The 15,228-nt window shown below is 38.2% G+C and overlaps 1 protein-coding gene across 5 annotated transcripts in view; it reads right to left on the reverse strand.

Moving 5' to 3' along the window:
- The window catches only part of THRB (thyroid hormone receptor beta), a 399,316-nt gene that overhangs the window by 248,655 nt on the left and 135,433 nt on the right, over positions 1-15,228 (reverse strand). The window lies entirely within an intron of this gene.

The raw sequence follows: 15,228 nt of genomic DNA on the forward strand, positions 1-15,228 counted from the left end.
TCATCACTGATCTCTCAACATCTTTAAAGACTTCGTTTTCCTTGTTCATCAGTGCCACAGGATTAGAAAGTGATCTAGAGACAAAAGGGAATTGTAGGCCATCCAATCCACCTTATTTTACAAATGAGAAAACTTGAGACCCAGATAAGTTAAGCAATTTGCTCAAGGCTATAGAGGAAGTAAAAAGCTGAAGCAGAATCCGAACTCAGATCCTGTGATTCCCCATTTAGTCCTACAAGTTTAGCACTCTCCTTATAAAGAAGATTTTCTTGGCCTTTTAAGTTTGGTGACCTCAGCACAAACCAACATGTAGAGAAGGAATTAGCTCTGACATCTAAGAGTGAACTTGGTTCAAAGACATTTTTCCTGGAGAAAGAGACCATGAAAATTCATTTGGAAAGTTTGTGTGAGTGCTGTCAAACAAAGGCTTTCATGCCCACCCTTCCAAACTCCCATACAAACCATCACCTGGATCATTCACAGTCAGGTCTCTGGCCAAGCCTATCTATAACATTCAGGGAGAGGAAAAGGGTTTGGGGCCACACACGAAAGGGAGGTTCAGTCCTGTCTTGTATGGACAGGGCTGTTGTCTGACACAGATGGGAGGATTACTAAGGGTGAAAGCGTCTACCAGGCGACAACTGGTCACAAATAATAGGGATTTGCCCATTGGAGAAACGGATTCCCTCTTCCCTGGAAAGAGGATGCCGTTTTATTTCTGTTCTGATGTCAAGTAAATATTGCTGCCATTGGGAAATGACTAAACACACTGTGATCCATGAATGCAAAGCACTGTAAGAAAATGATGAATAGCAAGAATTCAGGGAAAGGGAACCAACACAAGAGCGAAACAAGCAGACCCAGGAAAACGATGCACTAAAGCTAAACAGGGGACTTCTACTATGACTTGCTCACAAAGTAGATGGGAATATTTTTTTTTAAAAGAAAATGAGTGTTATGTAATTATAATGGTCACAATTGTCCCTGGAGAACAGCTGAGAAACTATTCCTCCTTCCTTCTTTTGCAGGGACAGGGGATTATGAGTGTGAAATATTGCACACAGTTAAACACAGTTGCTGTGTGGGTTAGTTTAGTGAACTGTTTATTTAATTAATTAATTTATTTCCCTTTGTTATGAGGGATAGCATGTTGGGTAGGATAGGGATATATTCAGAAATGAGAGTGATGTAAGAATAAAAGATCCCGATAAAAGATTTTTCTTTTTTTTTTTACAAAAAACTTCTGTTGCTTGTTAATGTCAACTTTTTGGAAACCGATCAACTGCATCTAAATGGGAGAAGGGTGGCTGGGCCAGATTCCCCAGTGACATTCATACTGAGGGAACGTGAACCATCCTGGGTGCTCATCCTTTGTGGGGCCATGTATGGGAGATGCTAGTCTGGGACGACCTATTTTCCCTGGCACACAATGCCGTCTCTTTCCAGCACAGCAGAAAGATCCAGCCATAGGAATTTAAAATAGCATCACATCACTCCATGAACAGTATTATCAGCCCGAACAGTCTCGCTTAAAACTTAAAAGTTAAACGCGGTTATTTCGAGGGCCTATTAATAACTCAGGCCTATTGCATACTGACCGTGGCTAATAGTACCCAGCTCTCCAGAAGCACAGGAATTACAGCAGCAACTCTCTCCATAGGGAAAAAAGCTAAATGTTCGGGAATGTTTATTTGTTAAAAATAATGAACCAGGCGATGTTCACACCCAGTTTGTAAACAAGTCTTGCCAACATGCATTGAACAGCGGCAACATGTAAATATGGTTATCAACTATGGCAATTGCTTAACTAAATAATACTAAAATGTTCAGGTGAAACAACTGCAGAAGAGCAAAAAGAAACCAGTGATTGATGGTAGAAAATCTTTTCTTTGATTCAGTGAAACTGACAGCAGAGATTTACCCAGTTCTATCATAAAAATTCACTGAAAGAAGGAAGAGAAAGGAATAAGCATTTATATAGCACCTACTATGTGCTGGGCACTGTGCCACGCACTTGACAAATATTATCTCATAGGAAGAAGTTCTATGTTACCTGATACTTAAATTAGGAGGCAGCTAGGTCATGCAAAGGATAGAGACAGGAAGACCTGAGAGAATACTCAGATACATATTATTTATGTGCCTCAAGTCTCTCCTCTCTCAAATCCATCCTCTATTCAGCCACCAAATTGTTTTTCCTCAAGTTCAGAACATTGTGAGCTCCTCCCCTACTCAATAAACTCCACTGACTCCTTATTTCTTCCAGGATCAAATACAAGATGATCTGTTTGGTGTTCAAAGTTCTTGGTAATCTACACCCTCCCACCCCCATTCCAGTTTTCTTGCACCTTATTCCTCAATATGTACTCTTCCATCCAGCTGCCTTCTGGCTGTTCATGAACAAGATACACCCTCTCCACTACAGACATTTTCTCTGGCTGTCCTCCATGCTTGGGATATTCTCCCTCCCTATCTCTGCCTACTGGTTTCCTTTAAATCTCAACTAAAATCTCATCTTTTTCAGGAAGCCTTTCCCAAGTCCATTTAATTTTAGTATTCTGCATATAGTTCATATATACATATTTGTTTGTTGGCTTTCTTACATTGTAAGTCCTTGAAAGGAGGGACTACTTGCCTCCTTTTGTATCCCTAGCTCTTAGTGCCTGGCACTAGTAGGCACTTAAAAAATATTTATTGATCGATTGACTTTAGTCAAGAGACTTAATTTCTCTGGATCTGAGTCTTGGGTATAACGTGAGTATTCGCCTCCCAGGGTTATTATGAGGCTCATCTAGAAAGTACTTTGCAGATCTTCAAGTGCCTATAATAATAAAAATAGCAATAATAATAATTATTATTATAAGCATTTCCATAGTAAGATCCTGATTAGCATGAATGAGGAATCCTGGGAAGTGGTTGCATTATTCAAATCAGTACTTCACACTTCCATTGGGCTGGAACCAATGACCATATTTTATACAATTATAACTGTGAATTTGAACACTTGCATTGACTCCAGGAGATTCTTTATTTCTACTAAGTAAGATTTACCCATATAGCACTTCAAGATTTGCAAAACCCTGAACAAATGCCACCTTTTTTAATCCTCACAATAAACCTGGGAGTGGTAGCAGTGGAAGTGCTGTTATATACCCATTTTACAATTGAGAAAACTAAGGCAGACAACTGGTAAATAGTGTCACACCAGGTCCTACATCCACATTTAAACTAAAATCTTCTTAACTCCAGTCTGGTATCATATCCACCGTCTTACCTAGTTATTACATCATCATCATATGAGTAATAGCAATAACAATAATAATAATTATTATAGATTTAGAACTGGTAGGCAGCCTGAATGCCATCTACTTTAACCCCTTCCTTTTATAGCCTGAAAAGTAGAAATGACTTGCCCAATAATACAGTAGCCGAGTTAGGATTGAGTCCAGAACATTTCCACTCCAAAACCAGTGTTCTCATTTCCTAGGGACTAGGTCAGGCAAGTATGGTAGGCCATATTTGTAAGCCCCACAGTAGTAGGGAGGCTAGACCTGATGGAGCTCTTCAGTTTAGGAATTCTGAGCTTTAGTGGGCTAAACCAATCAACAGTTTATACTAAATATAGCCTCGATATGCTGAGACCCGTAAGTGTGAGACCACTGGGCTGCCTGAGGAGAGGCGAGCCAGCTCAGCTCAGAAATAAAACAAGTTGAAGTTCTTGTGCTGAATAATGGCATTGATCCAATAGAAGAATGACTTTTTTACTTCTAGCCTGGGTGAGATAGGCAGACCCATTCTCAAACAACAAACAAACCAAAAGCCCATGGTGATCAGTACACTGATTTATTTCAAAACGACGAGTTAACGGAGTTCAAATTACATTTAAAACTGTAACATGCAAAAATATATGTAAGATATGAATGGGTACTCACTAGCACAGTTGTTGACATAGGCTATTAGAGCTAGAAGGTACCTTACTATTCATGTAAGAGAGCTCCCCTCACTTTCTAGATGAGAAATGGGAATTCCAGAGGGTGTCTATGACTTGCCAAGGTCACAGGGCTAATTAATGACAAAGCTGGGCCTGGGACTCAGGTCACCTGACTCGAGGACTGTTGCTCTTTTCATTATACTATAATACATCTCTCACTATTTAATCTGAACATCAAGTTAACCTCCAGAAAATGTCCCATAAGTTATGCCATCTTTTAGAGTAAAAGCTTTTAAAAACTGAATTATGGGGGTGATGGTACAAATCAAACCCCAGTGCCATCTTGTGTTTGAGATATAAATTTTCATGTTGGTATAAACAGGCTTCATAAATAGTCATCAAGACAAACACTCTGGTTTTTCTCATCTCTAATGGGAAAGGTAAAGTTGGTTAACCATTTAAGGAAGGCTTGGGATCTTTCTATTAAAACGCTGGCTATAAACTCTTACCTTGAGAATAGAGAGCCCTTTGGAAAGACCGTAGTAAAGGCTGAAGGACAGAACTCACAGTTCTATTGTTTTCTTGATGCTTCAATCCTGGCTTGACTTTTAAAATCCTTCCTGACCTGGTTTGAGCCTACCTTTGTTTGTTTATTACATATTACTTCCCTTCCCACGCCCAGTAGTCCAGCCAGTATCCATTCTCTTTCTCCATTATCTTTGTACCTTCTTGTTATTATTTGTCCTTCCTTCCCGAAGAGGACCGAGACACCGGGGAGATGACACCATGACTTGTAAGTGAACTGGATGTAGGGAGAAAGTCACCCGTCTCCCATGCTTCTCTAGTCCAGTGGCCAGATACAGATCAGAATGATTGGAAATGTCTCTGGATGCAGTGGGAGACCCTGGCCTTTTTAAACTAAGGTCTTTAACAGGTCTCAATTTGATTGAGGTAATACCCATTGAGTTATTAAGGTTAGGTAAGAATTGAGACAAAGAATGCTATTTTTTATCTAATTCAAAAAAAAATCAATCTAAGAGGGGAAGACCCAGAGGGTTTCTGGACAAAACAAAAGCAATTTCTATTTACTTCCTCCTCACATTTACCTCTAAAAATAGTTTTCTTTAAGATTCAGCTTATGTTCTACTTCCTGTAACTTTGTATTGACTTTGTATGTATCTGATGTAAATTTATATGTGAATCTTTGGTTTCTATTTGTAGAATATGAACCTCTTGAGGGTAGGAACTGTTTCATTTTTGTATTTGTATCCCATTGCCTAATACAGTATCTGGTAAATCACTTAACCTCTGTTTGCTTTAATTTACTGGGATGGAAATGGATAACCAACTCGAGGATCTTTGCCAAGAAAACCCCATGGACAGTACTGACGTGATACGGTCCATGAGGTCATGGAGAGTTGAACATAACAGAAGGACTGAATAACCACAAACAACAACATAGTAGACCTCTTAACAAATGCTTGCTGACTGGTCCCTTGGGCTAAAGCTCCCCAGTTTGCATTTCTTCCCCCAAAGTCATCACTGTCCCTTTAAAATCTTGGTGAGAGTAAACAGGGGCTGAAGTTCCCAGTTCCCTGACATTCAGGACCTTAGCAAATGAAAGTTCTATCTGATCTTGATTTCAATGCAAGAACAAGAGCTTGGTTGAAGAGCCTGAAGCACTCGAGGGCCGGTAATGAAAACACAGGAATGAACTTGATAATGAAGCTTGGATTGGATGTTATCACCATTTAAGTCAGGGGTTGGGAACTTTTTTTCTGTTGAGGGACACCAACTCCCAGGGGAAAGGAAATCCAGATCGGCATAATTAAAAAAGCAACTGGGTCTGGCTTTGTTTTGCAGTTTTGAAAGGGCAAAACACAAAAAGTTCCATTTGGCTGCTTTTTAAATTAAGACCAGAGAATGTTTAACTATTCAATACGAGAAATATTTTTAAAAACAACCATGCTTTGGATGGATGTGATGGCCAGTTAAGGGAAAAGAGACAGATGGGAGAAAGAGAGAGAGGGAAACGGAGAAGGGGGAGTGAGAATGAGAGAGGACATGAGAAAGGGAGGCAAGAGACAAGTGTACCAAGCTAAAGAAAGAGACACACACGTGGAAAAACATCGAAAGAGATGCCCACGGAACAAGACAGAGAAAATAACCTAGGGAGAAAGACAGAGAGGCATAGAGAATGTCATCTAGAAAGTACACAAATAGGTACTGACAGATAAAGACTGAGAGGGGATGGATTTAGGGAGAGAGGAAGACAGATAAGTGGGGAGTGGGGAGAGAGATAAACAGGTATAGGAAGAAAACACCAACAAAAGAAGGTATACAATAAAACAAAACAAAAAAGGACCAAGACACAGAAAGTTAGAGAAAAACAGAGAGACAGGACATATATTTAACGGGGTAACATCTCTGGCTTGTAGCCCGTTAGGTTTTGCCCTTAAATATTTGTTTCTAATAGTGATGCATTTTTACAACTACAGGCTTATAGTATCACCTCTTAATATCTGTACTGTGGGTAGAACAAAAGTCAACTGGGGATTGAAATGCCTCAAAGGCTAGTGATTTCTCATCTTGATGTTAAATGAAGGTAACACACATAGCGCTAATTCAAAGGGGATATAACTGGTACTCTTGTTGGCACATCACCATGAAAACTGGAAGGCTGATGTCTTAGGGGTGAGGTTAAGAAATGAATGAAAGACAAGCCCCTTAACCTGGAGGTGGGCATGGGAGACAGTATGTTCATTGGGACAGACTATCACCTGGTTAGAGCCTAAGACTCATCACCATCCTGGTCACCTTACTCTGAATACCCTTCAGCTTCATTTCACAGAACATGATGATGGCTCTGCAGGGTCATGAAATTCTCCCAAGAAATCCACCCCCCCTGTCCTATACACCTTACCTCCCTTTTTGCAGTGCTCTTTTTGTGTCACTAACAGCAATATAGATGCAATATAGCCTTGTGGAAAAGCAGGCTCAAGTATCTGTCTAGAGAGACTTCTTAAAATTCACGAATGACCTTAACCACTGTATGGCAGGAAGGGAGGCCACTGTCTGAATATGTTAGCTATTTCTCAGGAGAGCTCACAAAGACAAGACTTTCATGGCCAAGACTGTTTCAAGAATTAAGCTGAAGGTGGATTTATAAGCTAAATATGTACAAGGTCTTCCCAGATCTCACCATTTACTGGTGCCCTTCCCCTGAAATTATTTTATGTTTACATATTTATTTGAAATTCATTTTACATATACATATATAGGTACATGTCGGCTCATGCTAACATGAGATAAAATATGAGCTTCTTGGAACATATTTGCTTTTTTGCCTACATATTCACACCACTGAGAGGTATGAATGGATACACAGGCAGAAATAAGGAAGGGAGGAAAAAAAGGTAGAAAAAAGAAAGAAGAAAGGAAGGAAGAGAAAAAGAAAGAAGGAGAGGAAAAGAAGAAAGAAGAAAAGGAGGAAAGGAAAAAAGAAGGAAAAGAAATGAAGGAAGACAGGATAATAGGCAGTTATATTTATATACATAAATACATGTCTCTATTTATATCTATATCTATATCTATCTGTCTATCCACACATATATATACACACACAAATATACCTATAGATAAACAGATAAATAAGGTATTGAAGTGCTTCCTCTGTTCCAACCACTGTGATAAATATTACATTTGGGTGTTCTTGGTTATTTAATCATATCTGACTTTTTGGGATGGACTATACTATCCATGGGGTTTTCTTGGCAAAGACACTCGAGTGATTTGTCATTTCCTTCCCAAATATTACACACCAGTATACAAACAAACAAAGGCATTTGCACTCTAATGTGGGGAGACAATCTCAGAGGGGAGCAGTGAGGTGTGCAGTGGGGAGGGGAATTCCCGCACAGGGAAAAGCAAGGCTGCTGGTCTGGAGGTGGAAAAGTCCAAAAAATGAGGAACGGAGTTGGGGGTAAATCTGGCTTGGCTTAGGTGCCTCCAGCAATGGAAGTCAGGGCTAAGGACCCAATTAACAGAAGAGGGAGCTCTTAGGCTGGAGGCATCTTCAGGGTGAGAAATTTGCTGAGATGAGATGGAGAAATGAAGCTGAAAAATGACTCAGCACAATATCTGGCAGCTAGTAGGCACTTAATAAATACTTGTGAATGGATTGATTGAGTTACAGATTATAAAATATACTCAATCTTTTCTTAGTGCTGAATGGCCAATGGCTAGAAGCTGGCTGCTATCTAAGCTTTATCTGGTCTCCATCACAATCCTCTTCCTCAGGAACGAGGGAGGAAGAGATATTTTGGGTGTGTGTTAAGGATGCTCTCTGTGTGTATGAGTAGATGAAGTGAGATGTACTGAAGGCAAATTGTTTTTCAGCTACTTTTCCTTCATGCAGTGATAACCACTGCCGTGATTTACTGAAAATACAGGTTCCAATTTTCTTCTAGGGGTCTCAGGTCTAAAAACAAACACCAGGATGGAAATCATGGGGAAAATTCCATAGCATTTCTTTCCAGCTAATTTTATCCATGTTACATTAGTATTAAAAAATAAAGACCGCATTATACAATCTCTATAATCCTATAATATTGTCCTAGCAACTGTACCTAAGTAACAACAGAAATTTGTTTCTGCATTTAGAAAACTAAAGAAGACATAGATACCAGAACAGAGCTTTTTTACTGACTGCTATAGCTTGTTTAAGAGAACCTGAGAATCGTTGGAAATCTGTTAAACTAATGAGAAGGATAAGGTAGAATGAATAGAGAGCTAGTCTTTGAGTTAGGAAGACTGGGGTTCAAGGGACACCTCAGTTACAGTGATTGGGTAACCAGGAACAAGTCACAATCTCTCTACCTCTGAAACAATTCTCTGGTACTATATTTTTAAAAATGTGGTTCTTTCATCATCATATCATCTTCAATTCTTGATATTTCTATGCTGCTTCCAAACACACTCATCTCTTATAGCAAAGAATTTAAAAAAGAGTGGGGGGAAAGAGTTTAGGAAAACATGTCTTCACAACAGCCAAGTCTGTCAAGGATGTGCATTTTCCAAGTGCGCTCGCTCTCTCTCTCTCTCTCTCTCTCTCTCTCTCTCTCTCTCTCTCTCTCTCTCTCCTGAGGTAATTGGGGTTAAGTGACTTGTCCAGGGCCACATAGATAGGAAGTATTAAGTGTTTGAGGTCACATTTGAACTCAGGTCCTCCTGATTTCAGGGCTAGTGCTCTATCCACTGCACCAACTAGCTGCCCCTATCCTTCTTCTTCTCAAATTTCCTTAAAGAATATTGTTAGGCTTTTTGAAATCACTTATTATATCTTTTACCCACGCGCAAGTAGAGCTCCCAAGCTTTCAGGAAGCCTGCTGGGAATTTTTTACTGTGAAAGCAGAGATAAAAAGGGCCCAGCTCTACTCACCACAGAAAAAGACCTTAAATTCCATTTTAAGGAGTGATATGGCAGAAATTTTTCTGAGATCTATGGATAGATTTCAGGAAGTCTATGAATTTAGATGGGAAAAAGAATTCTATCTTGATTTTTGTTTTTTTGTTTTGCTTTGTAATCCTAGGGTTTGGTTTTATGCATTTAAAATATTATTCTGAGAAGCTGTTCATAGACTTCACCAAATGTCCCAAAGGGCCCAAACACAAAAAGGATTAAAGCTTCCTGCTCTAAATTAGGAATATATTGCTAAAGTTCATTTATCAATCAATTGCTCCAGGGTGTATCATACACTTTGTGGCCAAACTGGACTCCCTGTTTTCCTGTCATCCCTCTCTCTGGTTCCTCTTTATCTGAAAAATTCTATTGCTTATTCAAGTCTTCACAGAAGATATATAATTCACAAAATTCCACAAAAAATAAAATCCAATAACATATATATATATTTTTACCATGTTTAACTATATTGGATTAAAGGCCATTTAGAGGAGGGAGCGAGGGGAAGGGGGGAGGAATTGTAACACAAGGGTTTCCAAGGGTCAATTTTGAAAAAAATTATTCTTGCATGTGTTTTGAAAGTAAAAACTTCAATAAATAAAAATAAATGAAATCTAAATTGACGAGAGGCAAAAGCATGATTGAATAATAAACAAAAGCTCAAAAAGTTTAAAGCTATAAGTGAGATTCAGAGGTTAACTGTCCATTTAAATCGGTCTCTATCACAGGGATATTATTTGAATCATATCCTATGCATGCCTATGGTTTTTATAGTAACCATTTGTAAACACAGAGAAATGAGAGATGGTTGTCTTCTGAACCCAATCAGTGTCTCTTAAAGTATTTCTAACTTAGGAACTTCAAAAAATTGTTTCTTTGTGCTTCCTCCCAAAGTTAAAAATCAATCAGATGATGTAGTAAAGCACAGGGATTATGGAAAACATGAAGGACCGAAAAATCTTGAAGATCATCTTAGTTCTTCCCTCATTAAAGTATATTATGTATAATGAAAAAAAAAAAAAGGTGAGGAACCCATGATCAAATGGCATAAAATGCTTTGTAAACTTAATGTACTATATGCATATAGGTTTTTGATTATTATTCCAGTTCCAAATCTATAGGCTATCATGATTATTATTAATTTACAAAAAAGGAAATCGCAATTTCCCAAACTCAGAGCAAATTTCTCCCCCAGTTATCCTATAGCAGAAGAGCCTTCTGGTAAGACCTGCTTGCTATTATTGGGGACTAAAGTTTTGAGTTCATTCAAAATATCCAGATACTCCAAGACCACTGTATAGAAGGGTGATGAAAAGCTGCTACTGGAAGAGGTCATTAAAGATCTGAGAGTCTTCGATCCATGGTGCATAGGCAGCAGTGAGTGGGTCATAATACTGGGTCAGAAGTGAATTCAGCTGCCTGGATGATCTACAAGTCCATCTTGCACAACCCGACCCATTTCCAAAGAGGCCAAAGTCACTTTGTTGGGTCAGATAAAGTCCAGGAGAGTAAAGGGCAGGACCTGGGTAATTTAGATGGTGGACAGACCAAATAATCCATAGTCATAGGTCAATCCCAGCATTTACCTACAGCCACTCTGAGACTTCAAAAAACAGAAATAGGACTGTGTTTAAAAGGCAATTCACTCAATCTGGTCAAGGGCCAGCTTCACTGTAGAATGGTAGCTCCTAAAGGGCAAGTACTATTTCAGCTTTTTAATTGTATCCCCCAGAACTTACCACTATGCCTGGCACATAGCACTCAACAAATCTTTGTTTATTGATTAATTTATTTATAAAATGGGGATAAGATACTTTTGTGGGCTCCTTTTCAGTTTTGTTGTAAAGAAAGATTTTTTTTTTTTGGTAATACAGAAAGCACTGTGTGGAACTAGATAAAGCAATAGTTCTAAATGTGATTTAGAAACAGGGATCACCAAGAAACAGAGGTCACCAAGACCTTTGTAAGAGATCCATGAGGTCAAAATCATTTTCATAATAAAACTGAGACACCTTAATTTCTAATACAGCAAATACCAATAGAAACAGAAGCTTTTTGGGGTTCTCCATACTTTTTAAGAGTGTAAAGGGGTCCTAAGGTCACAGAGTTTGAAAACTGTTGAGACAGAGGAAAGGTCTTGGAGTCAGGAATATGTAGATTCAAGTCCAGCTTTTGATAGATACTGATTGTGTGGATTATAAGCCAGTCACTTAATGGAAACTAGAGGGCCTAGAGTTAGTTCAAATCGCACTTTAGATACCTCTTAGCCATTTAACCTTGGACAAGTCACTTTCATATCTGCTTCAGATTCTTCAGCTATAAAAGGGGGATAATAACAGTATCTACCTCCAAGGGTGGTTGGAGGATCAAATAAAATAATGTTTGTAATATAATCAGTATAGTGGTTGGTATACAATAGGTGCTTAATGAATCCTTTTTCAATGGCTAAGGCGGCTCTCTATGACTCTATGTGACAGCATCAATGGAGGAAATTTCCAAATCAAGAGTCCCTTGATGAAATCACAAGTCTGAACAAAAAAGGAAAGAAAAGTTCTTTACATGTAAATATAAGTTGCTGTTGTTATGTCATTCTCATTTTTTAAAAATGACATTCAAACAATTTGGTCCTGTGATCCGGCACTATGCTATTATCATCTTTAATATTTGATGTTCTGAGAACTGTTGGACGGGAGGAATAAAAATAAGCATTTTTGGTAACTGAATCTCTGTGGGCTCCCAGAAAACAACTTTGATACAAGTCCAGTGGCAGACAGGATAAAGAGAAGATAATGAACTTGTTCTACTTATGGTTTTGATTTCTTCTCCAAGGTCTTTCCATTTTGAAACTTTGTATTCCATGTATTTCAGAGGTTGTGATTATTCTATATGGCAACTTCTATTAAAAAATATTGTTCTTAAGTGGTTAAGGATTAGCTCTGGTTTTGTTTTTGTTATTATTAGTAATCATTAAAGCACATATGTAGAATTAAAAGAAGCTGTTTGAAGTAATGATTAGAGAGCCAGTCTTGAAGCCAGGAAGACCTTAATTAATGTCCTGACCCTGATGACTAACCTTGGACAAGTAACTCTCTAAGACTAAGAGGAGGTTGGGCTTCTACTCTCTTGAGTTCCTATATCAATGAAATCTCTGATTCAGTGTTTAGTCCTGTGTACCCCAGAAGCTTCACTAGGGATGGTGTGATCTGTCATATATTTTGAAGGGATGCCTATCTCAAACTAGGATGGACCTTAGCTGTTTACCTAATCCAACCTCCTCATTTTTACAGGTGAGTAAACTGAAGTCCAGAGAGGGTAATCTCCCTATGAACACACAGAAAATAAGATGCAGACCTAGAATCAAATAACGGGTAGAAAACTATGACAAAAAACTCTAAAAAATCACTTCTCTCTTCCGAGGCTTGAGTGATTTTCTTTTTTGAGTTTATACCACTGAATGAGAGAAAATGAGTAAATAATATGCATGGTTGTGTTAAAAATATCATTGGATTAAGTCTGAGGTAGCCATTGCAGGGATTTCACTATTAGGGGTTTCCCAACTTCTTTTGGGCTATTAAATGTATGCTGAAGTCTTGGTTTACAAAAGTGTTTATTGCATGATTAACAAATCAAGATTTAGAAATTAAGGGATGTAACAATTATCATCAATGAAATAATGACATACTCATATTATAAGAATATCTGGGCCTTTGATTGATCAAGATTTTAACTAACCAATCATCTACCAGAGACCTGATGGAAATCTGCAAAAATGACCCAAGAAAGTTATACAACTTCAAATGAAGTAATATCTGTAAAAGTGCTTGGCATGGAGCCTGCCACATAGTAGGTGCTTAATAAATGCGAATTCCAGAAATTAGAGTCTTAATTTTTATGATGAATTCACAAAGTCATGTGCAACCATTCCTCCTTCTTCTGAGACAGAACTGGATAGAATTCAACTCATACCAAATGTAGGGTGGAAGAGGTGGCCAACCATGGCTAAAATATATACTTCAGAATAAATATTAAGCAACTATCCCAAATCAGGGCTTTTAACGGGTCAAAGTGCTCAGCCCAGAGGCAGATATCCCTGCAGTGTTCGACCAGATGAGAAAAAAGAGATTGGGAAGGAAGAGAAAAAAGACAATTTTGCAGAACAACAGTTTTGGAAGGGAAATCTTAATAAAAGAGACAAAGGAAATTCAGGCTTATCTTAGAAATACCACTCTAAATGAAAATATTGATATTTTCTTTTAATATATTGCTGCAAGGTATTTATTTTTTAAAGTTTAAAGGGGGAAACCATGCAGGTGTTTTGAAATTTCAAATGCTTTAGCTTCTACTTATGGATTAAAGAATTATCAGAAAATTATTTACATGTAATCAGCTAGTAGTCATGTCTGAATCCCTGCACTAAAAGTAAAGAAAAGCTAGAAAATTCAAGCTCCATTTGTTCAAGGTTCCAATGTAGTAATTGGTTTAGGGTCAGGGTTATTGACAACATCGATCATAGGCCTTGAATAAAATCTATCATGGGTTTAGAAGTCAAGATTCCTCTGGTTAATTGGCTACGCTCAATAGCAGCCAACCAGCAAATGTTGACGTTATTTGCATGATCTTTTTTAACAACGAATCATTTTAAAGAATGTAGAGATTAACTGCTTATTGTTCACTTCTAGTCATGGGCTTCAATACAAAAAAAAAAAAAGGCAAGAGACTTTGTGAAGGAATATATAGTGTTGTAATCCATGGCTATATGAAAGCAAAGAATATATGGGTCTTTAGTTGATCAAGATGTTTAACCAACCAATTATCCACTAGAGACCTGATGGAAATCTGTAAAGATGACCCAAGAAAGTTATACAACTTCAAATGAAGTAATATCTATAAAAGTGCCTGACATGGAGCCTGCCACATAGTAGGTGCTTAATGGGGTGCTTTACATGGGGTAAAAATTGTTCATTTTACTTAGATAGCTAACTTATTCCTTCCTTTCATTTGTGTTAAAAGTACAACATGCAAGTAAGCTTCAAGGCTATAAAAGTTCAAGAATATCATTGAGCGAATGATAAAAACCTCAAGCCATTTCTGCTCTTTCAATCCTTAATGCCTTTCTTTGGCTGTTAGAACAGGAAAAGCCATGGTAGGTGAATTATATGATGGCTGGGGGAGTCCCGTGCCCTTTTTCTGATTTCTCCCACTGCTGTTTACTCTGCCTATTCTTTTTTGGTCCTACCAACAGTCAGTCACCACCCTGTCTGGAAGTCTGCACACCCTTCTACATCTTTGTATCTTTGTACCGGGTTTTGTTGACATAGCTCAGAAATTAAGTTCTTAAAATTCCCATTGCCTTCAGTTCCAACCATCCATGGGATGAAGAGAGCATCTGTACCCAGAGAGGACTGTGGGAACTGAGTGTGGATCACAACATAGTGTTTTCCCTTTTCTTGTTGTTGTTTGCTTGCATTTTGTTTTCTTGCTCATTTTTTTCCCTTTTCAATCTGATTTTTCTTGTGCAGCATGATAATCGTGGAAATATGTATAGAAGAATTGGACATGTTCAACATTACTTGCCGACTAGGGGAGGAGGTGGGGGGAAGGAAGGGAAAAATTTGGAACACAAGGCTTTGCAAGGGTGAGTGTTGGAAATTATCTATGCATAATGTTTTGAAAATAAAAAAGCTTTAATAAAAAAATTCCTATTTCCTTGTCTCAGTGACAAGAGAGCTCCTTTATCCTCATCTACTTCATACCTATCCAAGCATCTGTGAAATAGTTTCACCTGAGGCCATTATCCATCACTTTTTATCATTCTTTAACTTGTCAAAAATTCCAC

Source organism: Sarcophilus harrisii, chromosome 5 (assembly GCF_902635505.1).
Source record: "Sarcophilus harrisii chromosome 5, mSarHar1.11, whole genome shotgun sequence".
In the NCBI taxonomy this organism is placed as follows: Eukaryota; Metazoa; Chordata; class Mammalia; order Dasyuromorphia; family Dasyuridae; genus Sarcophilus; species Sarcophilus harrisii.